A 24,299-nucleotide genomic window follows, 5' to 3' on the forward strand; every position below is an offset into this window, starting at 1 on the left:
TTTTTGTGTGTGTGCTTTTTGTGTGCTTATTATATTTACAGGATGATTTTACGTTTCTTAACCTTTATATATTGTAGACGATTTTAGGCTACAATATAAAGCTTGAGTGAGTTTTGATTTATCTTTGCACCATCTTGCACATGTCCTTTTATTTCATTTGTTCTGTAGCATTTTCTTTAGTCTCTCGCCTAGGTCTAGATTTTTCCTCTTCAGAAAGAGAAGGTTGATAGAGAGGGAAGATAGAGCTTCGTGAATTTGCGGGGGAGGGTTTGGGAGGGAGGCTAGGCTTACAATTATTTCTGATTCAATTTATACTCTGCTCCCTGGAAATCAACAATGGAAAAACGTACTCCATTTTAAAGATTAATTTAGAAAGCATGAACTGAGATTGCTAAATCATTAGTGCGGATCATGAGACTTTACCAGGTGGTGTGAGTTGTTATTAATCACTTCAGTAGACTCTGGAGATTTTTTTTTTTACCAGAAATGCAGTTAGAATGTGTTTATTTCTGAGTCTTTGAGAAGATAAATATACTATCTTTTTGCTTTTTTTTTTCCTTTTGTTTTCTTTTTACGGAGATCCATCTTTTGGGGTTTTAGCAGTTTAAACCCCCTCAGGTAGTTGAGTGGTATCTAAGCTTCCCGGGATGTCCCAGTCTTTCCTTTGGAGTAGTATTGTTGTTCTGCCTTCCTATCTCATTGTATAAATTCTTCAAAAGGGCCCGACATTGTGTCACTGATTTCATGTTTCAAGCTGTGCACTAAGTCATGTACAGATGCACCATATTTAGGCTGTGGTTGGAGTTTCATGAATGGGTTGCTGGTCTTCTCTCCCTTGTCCCCTGATTTCAAAACAAAACCAAGAAACAATTAGGATTTTACCAGGGCCCTCTAAAGAGAGATCTTATTAGTGACTGAATTGAACTAGAATTTGTAGCCTATGGAATGTGATAGAAACTATCCCTAAAGGATTGTGTCCCTGCCTTCAGAAAGATTTTTACCCCCTGGTTTTGGCCTAGACTCTCCCATACCCTGAAAACCATTCTGGAAATGGTTCAGGGGCACAGAAGGAGTCTTACCCTCAGAATCGTAACTTCACTTCTCCTGCCCATCTTCCTTCCTCTGTTGGAGGAATAGCAGAGGGCACAGTAGAAAGAGGATTTGAGTCAGACCTGGGTTTGCATCTGGGCTCTTGTATATTAGTTGCGTGACCACAGGCAGCATGCTTAATCTCTTTAAGCTTCAAATCGCAAATGTAAAATTGAGACCGTGCTAGACTTTGTGGTTTGGTGAAGCACTGTTGTGTCTGTCAAGGAACTGGTGCTCAGCACGTGTGGGTTCTCACTAAGAACCGGAACAGGGTCAGGACTTGAACTTGCTGCGTGTTCCTCCAGGATCCCACCCTCCTGCCTCCCTCTGGAGGGGAGAGCTGTCCTGAATTTTATGTTCAGCACTCCCTTGCTTTTTAAAATGAGTGTATCTGTAGACAATACGGTAGTCCCCCCTTATCCGAGGTTTCTCTTTTTGTGGTTTCAGTTACCTGTGATCAGCTCTGGGCTGAAAATATTAAATGGAAAATTCCAGAAATAACCAATTCATAAGTTTTAAATCGTGCGCTGTTTTGAGTAATGTGATGAAATGTCACGCCATCCCAGGCCGTCCCTCCCCTGATGTGAACCATCCCTTTGTCCAGTGTATCCCTGCTGGTTAGTCACTTTGTAGCCGGCTCAGTTTATCAGATTGACTGTTGTGGAATCGCACTGCTTGTGTTAAAGGGATCCTTATTTTACTTAATAATGGCCCCAAAGCACAAGCATAGTGATGCTGGCAATTCACCTGTGCCAAAGAGAAGCCGCAAAGTGCTTCCTTTAAGTGAAAAGGTGAAAGTTCTTATGTAATAAGGAAAGAAAAAAAAATCATATGCTGTTGGTAAGGTAAGAATGAATCTTCTACCCATGAAATTGTGAAGAAGGAAAAAGAAATTTGTGCTAGTTTGCTGCCACATATCAGACCGCAAAAGTTATGGCCACAGTGTGTGGTAAGTGCTTAGTTAAAACAGAAAAGGCATTAAATTTGTACAATAAGGTATTTTGAAAGAGACTGCATTCATATAACTTTTATTACAGTGTATTGTTATAATTGTTCTGTTTTATTATTGTTAATCGCTTACTGTGCCTAATTTATAAATTAAACTTTACCATGTGTGCATGCATGATATGTAATGTATGCATAGGAAAAAACATGGTATGTATAGGCATACCTCATTTTATGACACTTCGCTTTATTGTGCTTCGCAGATACTGTGTGTTTTACAGATTGAAGGTTTGTGGCAACCCCGTGTCAGGCATTTGCTCACTTCGTGTCTCTGTGTCACATTTTGGTAATCCTCAAAATATTTCAAGCCCTCCACCGGCAAAAAGATTATGATTCCCTGAAGGCTTAGATGACGATTAGCATTCTCTAGCGATATTTTTAAATTAAGGTATGTATCTTGTTGTTTTAGACAAAATGCTATTGCACACTTAGTAGACTACAGTATAGTGTAAACATGACTTTTATACGCAGTGGGAAACCAAAGTTTGTGTGACTTGCTCCATTGCGATATTTGCTTTACTGCAGTGGTCTGGAACTGAACCTGCAGCATCTCCGAGATGTACCTGTTATAGGAGTCAACATTATCTGTGGCTTCAGGCGTCCACTGGGGGGCTCGGAACGTGTCCTTTGAGAATAGGAAGGGACTACTGTGTGTTTTTAGCTTTGCCTATCTGGGCCTCGTAACAATGGCATCCTGTTATATGTAGTCTCTATTAAGAGTGCTTCATCACTGCCAGGGAGCGTAGAACTCTTGGTTCTCCACTTGGCCTTTGCTGATGGTCATGGATGTGGGGTTGCAGTTTTTTCTGTGGTGTTTGGTGTAGAGTGGTTTTTACCTAAGACGTTTTTGTCTATCTAGGCTTCCCCGTTACTGATCCTTTAGAGCAGGCTGTTTCTGATACTGGGTCAGAGGTAAGGACAGCATTGCGTGACACGGGGGTGGGGATGAATCCAGTAAGGAAATAGAGGTTAATGGGAACTAGATATACCACTCTTATAGGAAGGGAAAGGGAAAAACTAGAATGAATCTTGCAGTATTGGGCTGGAATTCAGGCTAACTATGAACTCACAGTTTTCAGTGTACATGGATAGATACAGAAAGAAATGAAGAAGTCAGTGTGTGCATATATGTGTGTGCTTCTGTTCACCTGATGACCTAGGAATAGTGATAATCCAGTTGCAATATGCACACCTGGATCTTGGTTTCTAAATACCATTTTCCCCCACTAAAATGGTTGAAATTATCAGACTAAAAAATTACTTAAAAAAAAAATATCAGTGGACATAAAGTATTGGGTGAAAATTGGTTGAGAAATAGGATATTTATATAGTCTGAAAGTATCACCTTGCAAAATACTTATTAATTACAAAGAGGAAAAGAGTCGCTTTACAGTGGGGAGATCTGGCAGATACCACCCAAATCAAGTGATATAAGTTCACACTACCAGTCAGGGAAAAAAATCAAAATAGCATACTACCTGATAGGGTGCAACGAGAGGAAGGAACTTTTCTGTGGTATTCCTGCTGAAAAGTCATAACTTGAATCTAATCAACAATTAAGTATCAACAAACCCAAAGTAAGGAACATTCTATTCAATATAAAACTGGCCTGGGCTTCCCTGGTGGCGCAATGGTTTAGAGTCCACCTTCCGATGCAGGGGACACGGGTTTGTGCCCCGGTCCGGGAAGATCCCACATGCCGCGGAGCAGTTGGGCCCGTGAGCCATGGCCGCTGAGCCTGCGCATCCGGAGCCTGTGCTCCGCAATGGGAGAGGCCACAACGGTGAGAGGCCCGCGTACCGCAAAAACAAACAAACAAAAAAACTGGTCTGAAATCTTCAAAATTGTCAAGTTCATGAAAGTCAAGGACAGTCTGAGGAGTTCTAGTTTGAAATAGACTAATGAGCTGTGAAAGGTCAGTGCCAGTGTGAGATCCTGGATTGGATCCTTTTACTAAAATGGACACTATTGGGGGATCATTGGAGAAAGTCAAACCTGGACACTGTTGGGACCATTAGATGACCATACTATGTCCGTGTTAATTTCTGGATGTTGATGGTCATAGTTATTGCAGTTTTGGAAGAGAATGCCCTTGTTTATAGAAATGACTCACCAAACTCTGTAGGCGTGATAGGCCGTGATGTTAGCTACTTACTTTCAAGTGGTTCAGGGAAATTATTTGTTCTAGTCTTGCAGCTCTTTTTTTTTTTTTTTTTTTTCCTTGAGATTATTAAAGAAAACAAAAAAGACCCCTCCTGTGAGTTGACTTTTTCAAAATCATTAGCTTATCAAACCAATCATTTGAAAGGTTTAAGAGGTTTGCTTTCCCGTGCTGTCTTGTCTGGCAGCTGCCCTTCCTGTGTGGCTTCCTGTTATATCTTGATTTGTCTTTTGGTATTCTGGTTTTAAAATATTCACCATCATTTCCTTACTATATTCTTTTCCCTGCTCGTTATTTATTTCCCTTCAACTATATTTTGTTTTTGTGACAAACTTCTTTCGAGGGAAAGTATGATTTACAGAAATCTGACACTTTACTGTATTTCAATTCAATGATAATATTATATTTAGTTTCAACTTACTTTGTGCTATTCTTTTCTCAGTTTTCTGGTGAGCTATTTAAGCTTTCTTTCTCTTTTTTTTTTCTTTTACCATACTGCCTCTGCGTTAGTACTGAGCATGTTTCAGCAGGCTTTTAGTAAAAAGTATTGGGCTGGTTGATTGCTGTCTTAGAATTTAGAGTTTTCAGAAAGTATAAGCGGGGTAAGGGGAAATTGATAGAGTGGCGAATTCAATGCTATACTAATCCACAGTCTAGTCGTCTCATTACTGTATGTATGAATGGTTAGCTCCTAAAGGTTTAGGTTAAGCGTATTAGGACCAAGCTGGCCCTAGTCTAAAAATTTGCATGGTTTGAGATGGGAGTAGGGTGTTATGGGGTTAGGGTTAATTGTCAGAGCAGCCTTCTCTTTCTGTGAACGTTAAGTGTAAGTTATCTATTTGGTAGAATCTACCCTTTCCTTTTAGTACAGAAAATCACGGGGTAAGGCCTTGAATTGCCCACCCCCCTCCTCTCTTTCATGGAACTAAAATCCATCATAGGGCTTGTTTTCCTTAGATAGGTTAGAGGACAAACTTCTCTTTAGCAGTTACATTAATTTTTATATTTCTCAGAATGATCGAGGAAAAAAAGCTTTTAAAATCCAGAGTGGTAGTTACATTTCACTTAGAACACTCCCACACATACAGGCTTTTCTTCAGCATTTTTTTTTTTTTATTTTTCTTGCTGCTTTTACAGTGTAGGTGGCCTTCTCTGGATTGCTTTTGACAGGAAATTGAGCAAGCTTTCCTTTTTGGAACAGAATATATTTTACTGCTGAGAGAGAGAAAAATAGAAGTGTTTATGTTTTGAAATTTAATTATGAATTTTTATTTGAAGGCTGATTTAAATCTAGAAAAATGGAGGTGGGGCTTAAATTTCAGATTGCGCACTAATATTTCTGAACCTTCCTATTCATTTTTGGGCTTTCTTTTCTTCCTTTATTGGAGGAAGAAAGGAAGGCCCCCAAATTACTTTGCTTCATAAAGCCACAGCCATGGATGGATATTAAAAAGTTTGTCTTTGTTTTTCTGCTTTTGTCTGAGGCTGCCTTCCCCAGTTGTCTTCTTTTTGTAGTGGAGGTATGTTGGGCTCTACACTGAGTTAATGGGCATCTTGAATCTAGAATGTGTGTTAGCCGTACCTTTGGAAACGCGTGTCATTCAGCAAAGCTTCCTAATAATATGGCTTGTGCACAGGTCTCCAGGGCTGGGTAGAGAGCTCTAGGTTGGAACCCTGCCTCTGCCACAGATCCTACCTGGACTCCTGACCCCCCTGGTGCTTTGAGATAGGAATACCAGTCAACCTGCCAACCACCCAGGTGCTTGCCACCTGGGATGATTGTGGGTGAGTTTGATTTGTGTAGTTTCTTTATAGCACTGGAGATTCAGGGGAAGAAATCAGACTGTAATTAGAATATAAGCCCATATGCCACATCATGGAAATGTTATCCAGTTGGAATGGAGTAATTCTGGTGGAATCTTTCTAAGTATGTTTTTAAATCATATCCTTTCACTTGAGTTTGACATTGGCATGTTTGTTCAGTCTCTAAGTAGACTACTAGTGCAAATCAACTGTCAGGTATGTTTTGTTTATATAATTAGCTGGTTATAACTTATTAATTAAGATGAACAAAACCAAGTATATATTTCAAGTGTTCCAGGCTTCCTTACCCATTCTGTAGGTGCAATTTGTAGGCCAATCATGTGAAAACTGCAGGTTTCATCATCTGGGGTATCCGATGCTCAGAATATTCTTTTCAGGTTTCTTTTCCCCACAGTTTTCGTCTGATGTTTGTTTATGGTAGGGTAGGAAAGACCTGTTGCAGGGTCTTCTGGAACTCTGTTCTGCTGTATTATGTAAGATCATAGTGCCAGCGACATGGTAGGCCCTCAGCGAGTCTCATTTTGAATGCAGGTAATGTAAGTTTTGAAGTACCTTTATATTTGGCTGAATGAAAGATGTCCTACTATCCAAGGTGACAGGCTGGGAAATTTTCCCCTTTGTCCTCACCAGGAATTGGGAATATCTGTGAGTGAAACGAAGTTCTGGTTCTTCTTACTCTTCTAAGCTTCCATTTTATATGTTTGGGAATTAACCCAGTTTGAAATAGTGTTTCATCTCAGCAAATATTAAAACTTGGTTTCTTGGAAGCCCTTTTGGACATGTATAGTCTGACTTATTTTAATATTTTTAGAAATAGGTACATGTACTGCAAATTTTAATGTTGGGCATGTATATGTATTCTTTCAACTAATAATATGCCTGCAGTCACAGGAAATGTTTTATGGTTATAGTAGAGTTTTTATATATAGCCTATCTGAAATGACCAGTGTGAGAACTGTAGAATTTCTAAATCGTCAGAATGTTCGGTTGCTTTGGAACAGGCTTTCTCAGTCTCGCTGCTATTGACATTTTGGGCTGGAGAAGTCTTTGTACTGTCCTGTGCCTTGTAGGATATTTAGCAGCATCCCTGGCTTCTACCCATTAAATTCCAGTAGTATAACCCCTTCCTCTGTTGTGACAACCAAAAATATCTTCAGACATTGTAAGATGTCCCCCTGGGATACAGAATTGCCCCCTGTGGAGAACCACTGGTTGGGAACAGTGGTTCCCACAGGCAGGTGATAGACCAGCTACATCAAAATCACATTATTGGGGCACTTCTTACTCATATTGGTTCCTGGGTTTCTCCCCAGACTTCCTGATCAGATCATGTGGAGAGAAACGTGATCTTCCAGACTGAACAGTCAGGTTTAGGAATTTGTTGTATAAGTGGGAGTGGCTGTTGGTTGGCTTAAATTTAAGTGTGTGTTGAACTGCACATAAAGAGATTACAAATTAAAGAGGGTTTTAGAGGTAAAGTATAACATTTCACAATTATGATTTGATTTGTAGCTGTGATTTTTCCCCTTTATTACTATTTTCAGAATTTGAAAATAATCTTATACTAAAGTTCATAATTATTTTATTCCAGGTTTTGCGAGAATACCTCAAGTTGGACTCGGAAGTAAGATTTACCACCAACTTTGAAGTGGAATCAGGTGAGTTGGTAGATGAGTCACAAAGGCTTGTCAAACTCCTGTGTTCACTCCTAGAAGACCTGCCACTCACAGCAGACTTTTGATTTAGTAAATTTTGATTCTATATTTTTTCCCCACTGGTGTTTCCTCCTTTGTTGTTCTACTGCTGAGAGGCAGAAATGGGGAAGAGGGGAGACTCCTGTGCAGTTTTTAGTCATTGATTTCTGAATTCAGCATTTTCACTGTTACAGTAAATACTTCAGATATTTTTCTGTCAACTTAATAATAAAAATATTTTTGTTACATACGTCTATTTTCATTCCATAATAATTGCATTTCAGAACATCTTCTGTGTGTTTCTTAAAATTTGATGGGAGGTTGTACCCCAGCCCATGTTCTGAATAAGAGCCTTGTTAACCCTGATGCATTAATGTATAATTTGGAATACCAAGTGTATCCTGAAAAATTGAGAGATGGCTGGATGATCTGATTGATTGACATTTGCTCTTGGTTACTGCTAGGTAGAGCCCCAGTTCTGTCCTGTGCCTATCCCAACGTTTTAGTGGATATTTCTCAAACATTTTACTCAGTTGTCAAGTGACATTCTCATTGAACAAAATAACAGTTTAATTCGATTGAAAGAGACTTTTCTACAGGCTGAAATGCTATAATATGCTAAGCTCCTAAATTCAGATAAAAAAGTGGTTTGGGGTTATGTGAGTTTCTTTGATTTTGGTACTTTGTACTTAACCTTTTCAGCCAGATGCTGAAACAAAGAGTTTGGGAATTTTTTATCGCCTGCTGTGTCAGAAGCAGAAACAAATTGCCTAAGGAGTCAGCTCTTCCGGAGAGCTGCATTCTATAAAGGACGGTCAAGGTTATCTGAGCATCTCACCTCTGTAAACCTGTGTGCAGAGCTGAGGGCTTCTTTTCAGACGCCTGCTGGGTAATTGGAGCACTGATTTCAAAGTGGCTTGCTATTTCTGACCTTCCTTGAATTTCAGTAAGAGAAATTGGGGAATGATTGTCTCTGAAAATGTTTTTAAAGTACATTAGGACACTTTCTTGTTAGCAGTGATTTGACTATTCCCAGAGTCATTCTTTAAAAGAGGTAGGAATCCAAGAACGATTTTTAGATCTCTGTAATTTTTAGCCATTTGAAGAGCCTAAGTTTTTTTATTAGCAACACAACTGAAAAACTACCTTTGAGAATGCAGTACTTTGCAACCATCAAAAAATTGCTGAGTGGTGAAGCAAACAGCCTGCAGGGTTGCTCAATGTAGGTAGCCGTAGCTCAGGTACTTAGCGAAGGACGAAAAAATCAGTGCATGTTATTGAGTGCCCTCTGGTTTTCACCTCTATCTTGGAAGTTGTTTTCCAAGATTTCCTTTTTTTTTTCTCCTCAGTACCTGTATACTATTGAAATGTGCAACTTCAGTGCACTCCCTGTATGTCTTAAGGTATTTTTAAACACTCTTAAATAAGGATCATCTCCTGGTTGGTACACTTGAATATGACAGTTCTTAGCAGAAGTGTTAAGTTCTAGGGTTACTATGAGGGCCAAGCCTGTTTAGCTTTTATGTTGGAGCAGCTACATCTTGTCTTTTAAATTGAGTTTAATAACCTGAACGCCTGGGCACTTAGATCACTTCTTTTAATGGTGGTAATATCTGATGATGCTGGTACAGTACATCTGTTAGGTGAGGTGGGAGAGTCTTCTCTTATGCATTCATGAACGCTGGCTCCACTCGGGCAACAGAGGGGAAGGAGCCATGAATGCAACAGTTCTCCACACCTGCTGGTGGCTTGACTCTTGGCTTTTCTAAATCAATTCTTCTTTCCTAACTTCTCTCTATTTAAGGAATATCCAAAACAATTCCCTTCCTTCAAAAGAAAACAAAAATCCAAAAAGACAAAAAAAAAACCCATAAAGCCGAAACCCACAAAACCTTGTATTTTATATGTAGTCCTATGTGTAGCTTATTGAATGCATCATTCTTATATTTTTAAATTTATTTATGTTTTGAGTAGTGTTGTTCTAGAATATAAAATTGAACTGAGAAAGTATACTTTTGTCCTTCCCTTAACAATTTTAAAAAATTGCTATATTCTTTCTAAACACCCAACGAGAAACAGTGATATTAATTGAAAATGATCTCTGACTAAATTATGTGCTTTAGCTTTAACTTTAAGACATTTGAATAATTTTCTCAAGTATATTTTTCTTTGGATTTTCCCATTCTTGTATAGACAATTAGGTACTCATAGGTGAGTGAGATATTACTTAAATTTTTCCCTTGTTTCAGTTTGGTTATTGCATTCCAGGCTTCTGCTTTTAATGGGAGAGTAACTGAGGAAATTTTAAAAAGCTCTTCACTTCTTTTTTTTTCTTGAAAATAAAATAAAAAAGAATAACTCTAGTCACATTTACTTAAGACTAATAGCTTGCGGGTATAATACACAAAAAATAAAGACATCCTTTTTGTTGTTTTATGGGAAGTCCCAACCATTTAGTAAGTGTAAAAAGAGAGAAAAAATATGTATGTCATTGCATTCTCCTAGCCTTTTCTTGGTGTTATATGGAGTGGTAGCAAGAAACCTAATAATCATAGTGCCTTACATTGGCCATCCAGATGGTAGAATGTCTATAGCAGATTCACAAATCACTTAAGAAATGGAAGCTTGGAAAACATTTTCTCCCTGGCTGACCATCCTGTAGAACTCCCTCTTATCCACCGATGCACCCTACCCCTTTTCTCCCTGGCTGACCATCCTGTAGAACTCCCTCTTATCCACTGATGCACCCTACCCCTTTTCTCATTTTTCTTACAAATTATGTCTTCCTTAAAACATGAGAGAACAGCTGTTTATATCCAATAGTTTCCTTTAAACATAGCCCAGTGACAAAGACAGTAGATTAACTAATAACAGGAGGTTTGAATATATTAACACCTAGAAGAAAAAAGCTCAAATGTTGACCTTGAGTAGACTTGTTAGATTCTGTGCGTCAGCCTGAGTTAGAGTTTCACAGTGGCACTGAGGGTACAAAAGGGAGGCAACTTTTTCAGATAAATAAGAGCTGAAATTTTATATTTTGTTTTTTCTAAACTTTTACTTTATATTAGAGTATAGTTGATTTATAGTGTTGTGTTAGCTTCAGGTGTACAGCGAAGTGATTCAGTTACACATATACATATATCTGTTCTTTTTCAAATTCTCTTCCCATTTTAGGTTATTGCAGAATAGAGTCCCCTGTGTTATACAGTAGGTCCTTGTTGGTTATCTATTTTAAATATGGTAGTGTGTATATGTCAATCCCAAACTCCCAAGGTATCCCTCCCCCGCACCTTTCCCCTTTGCTCACCATAAGTTTGTTTTCTAAGTCTGTGAGTCTGTTTGCATTTTGTAAATAAGTTCATTTGTATCATTTTTAAGATTTTTTCAGATAAATACAAGTAGAAATTTTATTAACTGAAAGTTGACTATAATGTAATATGAAAATATTAAAAATTTAGAGTAGCAAAGGGATGATTGCAGATTTTTCCTTTTATCTTTGGCCATGACTAATTTGACTTGAATTTGGCATGCCTGGGGGTCACTTCAGCATTATTTCATTATGCTTATTTATCATTCAAAGCTTCGTCTTTGTTCTTAAAGAAAAACATTTTAACAGACTGTAGAACTAACTGTCCTGTGACCCCTGCACATTTGCTAATGCTATCATCACCTTTCTCTTTTCAGTGAGAACAACTTCTTCTCACCGAATTCTTACCTTTATCTTCTTCAGAACCTGAGAGTACAGCTGTCCCCATCAAATAGAGCGTTGCCTCTTCTAAATTCAGTCGGTGGCAAATAGAACACATGGGAATAGGAATTAAGTTGTCTTTGGAGGAGTGTCTTGTTTCTTAGTACCTGCTCATATGTGGGGGGCCCTGGATTTGTATGGATATGATTCTTTCTAACAATACCATGTTACCCACTTTCTTGACTGTCCCATAAATTTAAAGTTTGCTGTTAGGAGTAGATTTGAACTTCTAAAGTAAGGAATCAGAAAACAGAGAAGCAATAACATGAACCGTGTTTGAGTGGGTGGAGGGCAGGGTGGGAATTATGCATCGCTCTGCCTCCCCTCCCTGCCTTGAAAACTTGGGTGGGTGAAAGCATTTTTGAACACCTGGCTTCTGGGAGCAGGTCACAGGATGGAATGAGAGGTGAAACTTGGGGAGAGCTAGCACCTGCCAGTTCTTCATGATACACTGATGTGTCTCAAAGGCCTTGGGAAACTCTTAGTGTTGGGGGTTTTGCTTTAAAACCTGAGCTTTGTTTTAATGTTTGTCAATACCTAAGAATATTTTAGATATAAAAGGAACTTGTAAATGTCTTCACTAGTATTTGAGTGGCTTTCGTCAAAATCATGCAAGCAAAATTTCAGGCCATATGGTGGGTGAAGTCTTATGTGTAGGGGCGTCCAGTATGCCGTGTTTTGGGGGTTTTTGTACTCCTTCTCCTGGGAGGAGGGCTTTATTGTGTCTTTTTGGAAAATACTTTTTTTTTTAGTTGACATGTTTGTTTGTTTATTTATTTATTTTTGGCTGCATTGGGTCTTCGTTGCTGTGCACGGGCTTTCTCTAGTTGCAGCGAGCTGGGGCTACTCTTTGTTGCGGTGCGTGGGCTTCTCATTGCAGTGGCTTCTCTTGTTGCGGAGCACGGGCTCTAGGTGCGCGGGCTTCAGTAGTTGTGGCTCGTGGGCTCAGTAGTTGTGGCTCACGGGCTCTAGGGCGCAGGCTCAGTAGTTGTGGTACATGGGCCCCAGAGAGCTGTGGGCTTCAGTAGTTGTGACGCACGGGCTTAGTTGCTCCGTGGCATGTGGGATCTTCCCGGACCAGGGATCGAACCCATGTCCCCTGCATTGGCAGGCAGATTCTTAACCACTGCTCCACCAGGGAAGTCCCCGGAAATGACTTTTAAGCAAGGCCCTAGGCTTGAGGAAAGCTACTGTTCACATCTGCACAGAACATGCCAGAGTTTCTAGTGAGTCTATGAGAGGTGTGGGTGTACAGCCCTTCCAGATAACATCAGCCTTTTCAGAGCAGGGGATGTTTCTCAAACCATTGTTTATTTCCGCACATGGCTAGCTCTGTGTTCTTCCTGTAATGGTTTCCTTAATGAAAATGGACTGATCAGTGCTCTGGAGGAGTCTTCAGTAGCTAAATAATGAATGGTTGCTCAAGAACTAATAGGCTTTGATTTTTTTTTTTCAAGGAGTCATTAAAAATAAAAGTCTAACTCAGTTCAGTAACTGACCCCTTTCTGCTACTGACGTTTTATTCCCCCAGTCAATTGGAAAATAAATGGTTTGAGAAATTGTCTAGGTAACATTTGATGGGTATAGGGACCTCTGGGCATGTTCTAACCATAAAGCTTTTGTAGTTACAAGCAGTAGGACATTCTCCTGCTATTGCTGCTTGTTTCTTCCCTGGATCTATTAGTGGGAAAGTTAATTCAATTAAGTATATAACTGTTTAACTCCAGTTATTTACAGAGCTTTTTGCTTAGTGTTGACAGGGATGGACATACAAAAAAGAAATGCCCCTTATTTTTCTAAGGGGGGAAATAAGACATAATTAAAAATTGTCACACTAAGTGATCAAATGTAATTAGGCATTTAGTGGAAGTACAAGTAAAATGTATTGAGGTGTCTGTAGAGGGGGAATTAAATCCATGGAGGTGGCATCATTGGAACTGGGCATTGAAAGACCCATCCATCCATCCACTAAAAGAGTAACATTTGTTTCTTCAAACAACCAAAGTAATTCATATTTATTGTGTAAAATGTGGATGTTCCTAAAGGGCACAGACGTCAAAGTAAAAATTACCAAATTCCTACAAGATCACCCAGTCTCTACCACCCAGGGGTAACTATCTCTACAACCATTTTCACTTTTTATTTGTGAGATTTTTCAAACATGCACAAAAATAGAATAGCACAGCGATCCCCCATGTTCCCATCAGTCTAGCTTCAACAAGTACAGACATCTTGCCTTTCTTGTTCCATCTATCTTCTTCCTGTTTTAATTGTTTAAAAAAATTGTTTTTTGAGTTTTAAAGCACAGCCCAGATATTATACCATTTAACCAAAATACTTCAGTAAGAATTTTAAACAGATAATGACTTAAAAAATAGTCACGATGTCATTACCCTTAATGAAATTAATGATTATTTAATATTATTTACTTCTAGTTTGTCCTGGTGTCCATGTTCACTTCCTTTGTCTCAAAATTGTCGTTTTACAGTTTGTTGGAATCAGGATCCAAGCCTGATGAACGCATTGCGTTTGTCTCTTTCAAGACTTTCTTAGTCTGTAACATTTTCCCTTCTCTCCTTTTTTTTTCATGTAATTTATTGTAGGAGAAATTGGGTCATTTGCTTTTTAGGATTGCTAATATTTTAATAGTTTTCTTTCATTTTTGTCCTTCTACGTGACCATGTGTATGTTTTAAAAGCAAAATTGGGATCATACTTTGCATGCTGTTTTATAACATTTTTAACACAATGATATAAGGAGGACAGTTTGTTATTATTTAGTCTTCTATGATTAGTTTTTCTTTTCTGTTGAATCTTACGGCATTATAGTAACTAAAGATGAGAAGTATGCGTTTGACTGTATTTAAAGTAAATCTTACATTGATTATATGTAGTATTACAACAACGAATTGGTTATTTTTCCCCTCTCTCCCTCCCTCCTTCCCTCCCCCCACCCCATTCCTCCCTCACTTCCTTCCTTTCTTCCTTCTTTCCTTCCTTTCTTCCTTCTTCACTCTAGGACTTCTTACAGATAGACATAGTATTGGCAATGCAGTTGCCTGAATCGAGAGCCATTTTATTTTCCCTGAAGAATGGAGATATGGATGGGTGTATAAACGAGAGCCTGGATGGGTGTGTAAACGAGAGCCTGGCTGATGGTTCACTCCTCGCTGAGGAGGTAAATGATGCCCATGCAAGGCCCTGATTTTTCTGGAGAGTCCCTGCAAGAAGGGAACCCTGCTTGTTATTGTTGCTGTAAGCTGACCTTTACTGAAAAGTTAAGTTTGCATTCTCCCATAAACATTGACCACTGGTGGGAAGGGATTCTTAGTGGTTAAAGGGAGCGTTCACTGTTTTAATTTAGTAATGTTAACATAATCTTGACAATTCTATATTAGGTCCTCTTTCAGTTGCTGTCAAGTTTTTAGCCTGGAAAAAAGAATATGTGTGCAAGCTCCCGCCAATAATAATTCATTATACCTGCTTGAAGCTTCATGTGGCCATTTAAGTCGACAGTCTTCTGTTCTTCATCAGATGAAACCCCAGCTTTATTTGTGATGTTCTGCTTGCTCCTGGTAGTTTGTCTTCTTTTACATTTGATTAGATTTGAATTTAGCAGTGGTTGCAGGGATATCTGTATTTCGCCTGATTCTGTAATCCTGTCATTTAATAACCCAGTAACATCCTTGTAAGATGTTTTTATTAATCAATTTTTAAATAAAAGTAATAAATGAGTTTATAAGATTTACTCCCTGTCTCCTCTTGCCCCTGTTCTCCAGTGTTTTGCCCCTGTTCTCCAGAGGCAAACACTTCGTTGATTTGGTATTTATAATATAAACGTATTGTATTTTGTGTTTAAAATTTCACGTAATTGGTGTTGTATTGAATATCACTAACTATTTTTTTGTCATTCAGGAACACGGTTTGGAGGTCTGTCCATGCTAGTTGATATAAATCTAGTTCATCCTTTTTAACTGCTGCCTAATGTCATGTAGACTAGTCATGGGAATATACCATAGTTTTCCTGCCATTTTCCTATTGGTGATCTTCTAGGTTGTTTCCAATAGCTTCTGATTACAAAGAAGGCTGCAAAGAATAACCTTGTCCTTGGTTCTGTGTACGTGGGCATATGTTTCTCTAGGCAGTTGTCAGGTCATGGGATATTGTAATAGATACTCCCAAATTGTTTTACCAGAGTGACTCCCATCAACAGAGAGAATTTAATCTTTAATTCCACATATTTATCTAGAGAAATGGGATGGAGCTAGGGATAATTTTGAAGAACTGACTTATTGACAAATAAGTAGACCTCATTAACTTCTAATATTTGGCTATGAAGTGTTTTTTTCTTTTTTAAGGCTAGTTTTATTTATTGGACTCTATTTTGCTACCAGATGTGAATTTATTTATACGTATGGAACTCTGCAATTAACTAATGACAAGTACATTGTCATAATTGCTATTGAGCTTTTGTATAGAAATAACAGCTTGTTTTAGTATCTGCATTGGAGGTAAAGCTGGGTGTGAGGGCTGTCTTCTGTGCTTCTGAGGATGGAAGCCCCCTTCAGTTAATTGCTCACCTCTGTTCTAACGGCTAAGGAACGTGCTGAATGTTCAGTGTAACACCTACCTCATTATGGACACCGCAGGCAGAGGGAATACATAATTAAATGAGAGCCACTGCTGTCACAGGAAGACATACCATGCTTTGTCCTTTGGGTTTCCCTTAAAGGACTTCTTAGAGGGCACTCTTCAAAGTAAAGGATGGTCTATACCCCTTTGCTTTCCTTTGTCTAGCATGACAGGGAAGACAGATACAGTTCCTTGTTCCTTTGCTCTCTTAAGAAAAGAATATAACCATTATTTTATCGGTTGATTATGTTCAGGAGCTTGGATTTTTGAAGTCAGTCTTAATATTATGCCCCTTCTTTCTCCACAGTAGTTATTGTGCTTTTTTTTTTTTTTTTTTAAATTTTTTGGCTGCATTGGGTCTTCATTGCTGCACGCAGGCTTTCTCTAGTTGCGGCGAGCGGGGGCTACTCTTTGTTGCGGTGCATGGGCTTCTCGTTGCGGTGGCTTCTCTTGCTGCAGAGCACGGGCTCCAGGCACGCGGGCTTCAGTAGTTGTGGCACCCAGTCTCAGTAGTTGTAGCACGTGGGCCCTAGAGCACACAGGCTTCAGTAATTGCAGTGTGTGGGCTCAGTAGTTGTGGCTTGCAGGATCTAGAGTGCAGGCTCAGTAGTTGTGGCGCACGGGCTTAGCTGCTCTGCGGCATGTGGGATCTTCCTGGACCAGGGATTGAACCTGTGTCCCCTGCATTGGCAGGCGGATTCTTAATTACTGTGCCACCAGGGAAATCCTCGTGCATTTTCTTTTTAACATCTAAAACCCTATACCTGGAGGCCTCATTGGGATGCTGAGCCTTGCTGTTTTCATCTGTCAGTGGGCTCCCAAGCCATGTACCTTGCAGGGTTGTAAGGTGTTCATTGCCTGTGTGGTGCCTACCAGGAAAAGAGCTGTCCAAGTCATGTGGGCCACCCTCCCCTGTAACAGATGAGGAAACCGAGGTTCAGAGTGTGAAGTGACATGTGTTCTCCACTTTTGGTTTATCTTAATGACTAAAATAGATCTCTGCCACACATTACGTCACACTGCATCTCTGCTTCTTGAGAAAGCACAGTGGTAGCTTCTGTGCGCATCTTTCTGCTTGCCTGGCATTTCCTTTTCTTCTCTCTACCTGTCAGTCACCTTTCCCTCCTTTGAAACATGTTCAAGTTCCTTTCCTCAGGGAGGCTGTTCTGGCTAATCTGGCAGATGGATGTTATTTCATATCCTCATCCCCTCAGATGTGTCATTTCACTGTGGACATTTGAACTCATTTGTATGTTTCTTGGAAAACTCTTCTCTGTCCCCATATTATTTAGAAAGGACCTATACCATAAAATGCTGGTTATTTAGGGGGAAAGAACTACTTTAGAAGAAAACCATATTTGTCAGCCACGCAATGTTATTTCTGTGTTTTGAAAGGGAAAATTTCAGTGGACAGAGATAAGCGCTTAATATGCACTGTACCATGCTTTGTTAGCATGTTCACTGCTACTCACCTCTGTTCTGCCTTTTACACAATCACCTTTCAACCCAGTAGGTTCGAACTAAGGATTGTGTTAAATAAACGAGAACAAAATTCTCCACTGATCATTCATGTATCTTTGCCTGTGGATGAGTTTGCCTGTGACTTTCCCCCAGTGTTCCCCTCTTTTTTCTGTGCTGTGAAAAGTGGTAAACAAAACAAAAATATCAAGTAGCAATATGCACTCCTAAAGATAGCTTGCAGAAGAAGTTATATGTGGACTAACCAGTACATAGAAGATCACATGAAAGCCAAGTTAGAAACTTTTATAATCTTAAACATGAACAAATGCACAATTCAGTGAATGTTTCACTGTACAGAGTACACATTTCAATTTCACTTCAACATGCAGTTGGATGAATGATTTTCTCATTCACTTGAGAACTGCTTATATATGGCACCAGTTTGTAATCAAATATCATTTTGTTTTTGTGTTAGGCCACTCTGGAATAGGGTAGTAATGTGGGGACCAAATGCGTGTGTTGATGTGTATGTCTGTGTAAAAAGACTGCAGGGTCTTAGTTTATATTTGGGGTGTGAAGGAAAAGAAGTCTGATAGATCTGGAAGGAGCCTTAACTGTCGTCTGTCCATTTTGTAGATGAAAAATAGGTATTCACAGAGATCAGTGTTTGCCCCAGGTTATATTGCTTTATGGTGTTGGTACTTGGGCTTAGAGCTCTGGGCTGGTGGAAATGGGACGGCACTATTAATGCTTTTGCGACAAATTCAGTGGTATTTCTTTACCCATTCAGGGACCTCAGAATATTTCCTAAGTCATTTGTCTTTTGTACTTTGAATATGTTTTTAATTAATTTTTATTGGCGTGTAGTTGCTTTACAATGTTGTGTTAGTTTCTACTGTACAGCAAAGTGAGTCAGCTGTACGTATACATATATCCACTCTTTTTTTTGGATTTCCTTCCCATTCAGGTCACCACAGAGCATTGAGTAGAGTTCCCTGAGCTATACAGTAGGTTCCATTAGTTATCTATTTTATACATAGTATCAATAGTGTATATATGTCAATCCCAATCTCCTAATTCATCCCACCTCCCCCTTCCCCCCTTGGTGTCCATACATTGGTTCTCTACATCTGTGTCTCTATTTCTGCTTTGCAAATAAGTTCATCTGTACTATTTTTCTAGATTCCACATATATCCGTTAATATATGATACTTGTTCTTCTCCTTCTGACTTAGCTTCACTCTGTATGACAATCTCTAGGTCCATCCACGTCTCTACAAATGACCCAATATTGTTCCTTTTTATGGCTGAGTTACATTCCATTGTATATATCACATCTTCTTTATCCATTCATCTGTCAGTGGATATTTAGGTTGTTTCTATGCCTTGGCCATTGTAAATAGTGCTGCTATGAACATAGGGGTGCATGTATCTTTTCAAATTATAGTTTTGTCTGGATATATGCCCAGGAAGGGGATTGCTGAATCATATAGCAACTCTATTTTTAGTTTTTTGAGGAACCTCCATACTGTTTTCCATAGTGGCTGTACCAATTTACATTCTTATCAGCAGTGTAAGAGGGTTCCCTTTTTTCCACACCCTCTCCACCATTTGTTGTTTGTAGACTTTTTAATGATGGCCATTCTGACTGTTGTGAGGTGGTACCTCATTGTGGTTTTGATTTGCATTTCTCTAATAACTAGTGATGTTGAGCATCTTTTCATGTGACTGTTAGCCATCTGTATGTCTTCTTTGGAGAAATGTCTATTTAGGTCTTCTGCTCTTCGGACATTCTTAAGCATGCTGCCCACAAGTTTTTTTCCTGAAGAGACATCATAGAAAACCAAAACTTTGTCTAAACTGGAGTTTTAGCATTTTATTCTATTGTTAAATAAGTGATTTTTCTTTGAAAAGCATTTTAATGGCCTTTGTGGAAAAAATTTTTGAAAACCCAAGGCAGTTGCACAATGTCACCTTTTCAAGTGTTGACGTTAAATTAATTATGCCTAACTTCTACCATAATGACTTCATCTTACTTGTCTTTATAGTCCCTACAGCTCTAGCACAGAGCAAAATGTTTAGGAAGTGAGGTTGGAGGGTCGTTTATCTAAAATACTTCTATGTTCCTACCCAAATCCTCAGTGAGAAGTACTTCACCCATCTCTGCCCCTTCTCTCTTCCGTGTCGTTGTGAACTAAGGATCACAGGAAACCCCTAGAAGAATTGTTTGGCTATTTGAAATACAAAATTTCATACTAATCAAAAATTGGATCACTGGACCAGAACATAATAATTTTGGCTCTCATTTGTTAAACTCTTACCATGTGGCAAATGTTCTCCATATTCTTTGAGAATAGAGCTGAGTTGGCATGGCCTCTATCTTTAAGTACCTAAAACCTAGCGGGTGAGGCAGGTGTGTGTTTAGGTGCAGTGATGGAAGTATATTAGAAGTGTTGAAGCAATACACGTACCCTTGGTGTTTCTCGTTAGCAGTATGTGGAAGGATATGAATACCATGCGATGGAAGTAGTTACGTTTTTTAAAATTAAATCTTATGTTTTGAATAGCTAATATATAACCATAGAGTAAAATCCAAAAGGTTATGCAGTGAAACTAAACTGTGTAGATTTTATTCGGATCTCACAGTTTTTCTGCTGATGCCCTTTTTCTCTTCAAGGATTCAATCCAGAAATGTCAGATTACATTTAGTATATGTACTTTTTAAATTTTATTTTTACACAAATTGTAGCATACTGTACTGTGTTTTTCACTCTTTCATTCCAGTTTGTGATTGCACTTTATTATACAGTCTCCTAATAGTGGACTTTATGTTGTTCCTGGTCTTTTGATATTATTAACAGTGCCTCTATGGCTTGTCCTTGAACTTTTAAGTGTGCAGGTTTATATAGAGGAGTTTCTGGGTTAAAGAATATGTATCCTAAAACTGGTGTAGCCACTGTGGAAAACAGTATGGAGGTTCCTCAAAAAGTTGAAAATAGAACTAGCATATGACCCAGCAATTCCAGTTAGGGGTATCTATCCGAAGAAAGCAAAAACACTAATTTGAAAAGATACGTATGCCCCCCTGTGTTCATTGCAACATTATTTTCATTAGCTAAGATATGGAAATAACCAAAGTGTCCATCCGTAGATGAATGGATAAAGAAGATATGGTATAGATATACAACGGACTATTTGCCATAAAAAAGATGAAATGCTGCCATTTTCCCTAACATGGATGGACCTGGAGGGCATTGTGCTAAGTGAAATAATTCAGACAGAGAAAGACAAGTACCCCATGATTTCATTTATATGTGGAATCTAAAAAACAAAACAAACAGAAAAACCAAAACAAAGTCCAGACTCATAGATACAGAGAACAGATTGGTAGTTGCCAGAGGGGAGGGGATTTGGGTTGGGTAAATTGGGTGAAGGAGATCAAGAGGTACAAACTTCTATGTGTAAAATAAGTCAGGGGGATGTAACGTACATCTTGGGGATGCAGTCAGTAATACCGTATTAACTTTGTATGGTGACAGATGGTAACTAAACCCATTTTGGGGATCATCTCACAATATATACAAGTGTCGAACGACTATATTGTACATATGCAACTAATATAATATTGTATGTCAAATATATGCTTCAATTAAAAGAAAAAAGAAGCAAAAGCCATTCAGCTAAAAAGGGTCTCTGCCAAGAATAGGAAAAAAAAAAAAGCATGACCATCTGCCATACATTTATGCTCTTCTGGTATGGTAATTGTTTCTCCCACTAAAAAACCCCACACCAAGAATATGTATCTTCGCATCTTTGATAAGTATTGTTAAACTGTCCTCCACAGACACTGTACAGATTTACACTCCCACCAGCAATGTACGCCTTTCTCTTCCCACTTGCCAGTAGTGTGTGAATAAACCTTTGATCCTTGTCTGTTTCATAGCTGAAGAAAGGAATCTTCTTGTGGCTTTCCTGTGCATTTCTCTCATAAATGAGGTTGCACATACTGTTGGGTGTTTAAGAGCGGTTTTTCTTTCTGTGAATTGACTCTTGTGATTTTTGCCCATTTATCTAATGAGATAAGAGGTTAGCACTTTGTGATAGGAGCTGCTGATTTCTTTTCCTGGGTTCATATTTTGTCATTTATGGTAACTTTTGCCATGTGTAATTTGTTATTTTTGGATAATCAAATTTATTCATCTTTTATTTTATGGGTTTTGGATTTTATGTTCTACTTAGAAAGGTTTTACACTCTCAAAGAGGATGAACGATATCTCCTGGTTTCTTTTAATATTGGGTGGGCCAAAAAGTGCCTTCGGGTTTTTAAGTAAAAATAAAAGGCATGTTTTTCATTTTCACCAAGAACTTTATTGAACAATGTATTCACCCTTTGTTCCACTACCTTCTGACATTTTTCAGGCAACTTCATAATTCCATCTGCCCAAAACTTTTTATATTTCTGAGCAAAGAACTGTTCTAGGTGCCTTTTACAGTCTTCCAGGGAACTGAAATTTTTTCCATTAAGAGAATTTTGTAAAGACCTAAATAAATGGAAACCCGAAGGTGCAATGTCCGGTGAGTATGGCGGATGAATCAGAACTTCCCAGCCAAGCTGTAATAGTTTTTGCCTGGTCATCAAAGAAACATGGCCGCCTTGCGTTATCCTGATGGAAGATTTTGCGTTTTCTGTTGACTAATTCTGGACGCTTTTCGTCGAGCGCTGCTTTCAGTGGGTCTAATTGGGAGCAGTACTTATCGGAATTAATCATATGGTTTTCCGGAAGGAGCTCATATAATAGAGGACTCCCTTCCAATCCCACCATATACACATCATCACCTTCCTTGGATGAAGACCAGCCTTTCGTGTGGTTGGTGGTGGTTCATTTCACTTGCCCCACGATCTCTTCCTTTCCATATTATTGTACAGTATCCACTTTCATCGGCCATCACAATTTGTTTTAAAAACAGAATGTTTTCATTATGTTTCAGTAGAGAATCGTATGTGGAAATACGGTCAAGAAGGTTATTTTCGCTTATGTGCAAGCCAAACATCAAAGCGATTAACACAACCAAGCCGATGCAAATGATTTTCAATGCTTGATGTGGATATTTCGAGTATGTTGGCTATCTCCCGCGTGGTATAACATTGATTGTTCTCAATTAATGTCTCGATTTGATGGCTATCAACTTCAACTGGTCTACCTGACCGTGGAGCATTCCCCAGCAAGAAATCTCCAGCACGAAACTTTGCAAACCACTTTTGACACGTTTGATCAGTCATAGCACCTTCTCCGTACATTGCACAAGTCTTTTTTTGTGTTTCGGTGTGTTTTTACCTTTTTTGAAATAATAAAGCATAATATGCCAGAAATGTTGCTTTTTTCCTTCCATCTTCAATATTAAAATGACTACACAAAAATTCACCAATTTGATAAGTCTTTCCTTTTATTTAATTAATTTTTTTATTTTGTGGTACGTGGGCCTCTCACCGTTGTGGCCTCTCCTGTTGCGGAGCACAGGCTCCGGACGCGCAGGCTCAGTGGCCATGGCTCACGGGCCCAGCCGCTCTGCTGCATGTGGGATCCTCCCGGACCAGGGCACGAACCCGTGTCCCCTGCATTGGCAGGCAGACTCTCAACCACTGCGCCACCAGAGAAACCCCTTTTTTTTTTTGGCTGCATTGGGTTTTCATTGCTGCAAGCAGGCTTTCTCTAGTTGCCGCGAGCGGGGGCTACTCTTCGTTGTGGTGCTTGGGCTTCTCATTGTGGTGGCTTCTCTTGTTGCAGAGCATGGGCTCTAGGTGCACCGGCTTCAGTAGTTGCAGCACGTGGTCTCAGTAGCTGTGGCAGTGGGCTCTAGGGCGCGTGGGCTTCAGTAGTTGTGGCACGCGGGCTGAGTAGTTGTGGTGCACGGGCTTAGTTGCTCCGCAGCACGTGGGATCTTCCCCGACCAGGGATCGAACCCGTGTCCCCTGCATTGTCAGGCGGATTCTTAACCACTGTGTCTCTAGGGAAGTCCCAGGTCTTTTTTTTAAATGCATGCTGATAGGACAGCTGTCACATACAATCTAACAAAATTGTTTCGAATGAAGTTAAAGACAGCTAAGTGCTACTGGAGCCATCTTACGGAAAAAACCTGAACGAACCTTGTGGCCCACCTAGTACTTTTGTAGTTTCTTTTTTTTTTTTTTGAATGTTTAAATTGTTTGATCAGTTTGTAATTTGTTGTTGTTGTGAGTTGATATCCCATTTTCTTTTCCATATGGCTGTATAGTTGTGCCTGTACCATTTATTGAGGAATTTATCTTTTCTGCACTGATTTTAAGTGTTACGTTTTATCCTATATCAAACTCTTTGAAGTATTTTTAGAATTTTTATTTTATCCTTGGTTTGATGGTCTATTCGTGGACCAGTTTCACACTTTTAAATTGTTGTATATTTATAACACATCTTACTATCTGGCAAGTATTGAAGCTAGTTTCCTTTATTACTCTTCTTTTTCATAATTACTATTCTTGCTCATTTATTTTCCCATATGAACTTTAGACTCAGATTCTGAACTTTCATTCGTGATAAATTGGCACATTCATTTAGATTTTTAAGAAAGCATTGATCCTCTAGGAATTTGTTTGGTATGGTTCAAATATTTCTCAACTTCTGCATTTTTTCAGTAGAGATGTAACTGAC

The 24,299-nt window shown here is 39.0% G+C and overlaps 1 protein-coding gene across 13 annotated transcripts in view; it reads left to right on the top strand.

The window, feature by feature from the left end:
* Positions 1 to 24,299, top strand: part of SIPA1L1 (signal induced proliferation associated 1 like 1) — a 377,878-nt gene that overhangs the window by 75,228 nt on the left and 278,351 nt on the right. For all 13 annotated transcript variants that reach the window (XM_029239481.1, XM_029239492.1, XM_029239493.1 and 10 more), the window contains one exon: positions 7,671 to 7,737. The gene's annotated coding sequence lies outside the window, so the exon portion shown is untranslated. The remainder of the gene's footprint in view (positions 1 to 7,670; positions 7,738 to 24,299) is intronic.

The sequence above is a fragment of the Monodon monoceros genome, unplaced genomic scaffold (genome assembly GCF_005190385.1).
Source record: "Monodon monoceros isolate NGI ecotype Baffin Bay Population unplaced genomic scaffold, NGI_Narwhal_1 Super_Scaffold_21, whole genome shotgun sequence".
NCBI classification, from domain to species: domain Eukaryota; kingdom Metazoa; phylum Chordata; class Mammalia; order Artiodactyla; family Monodontidae; genus Monodon; species Monodon monoceros.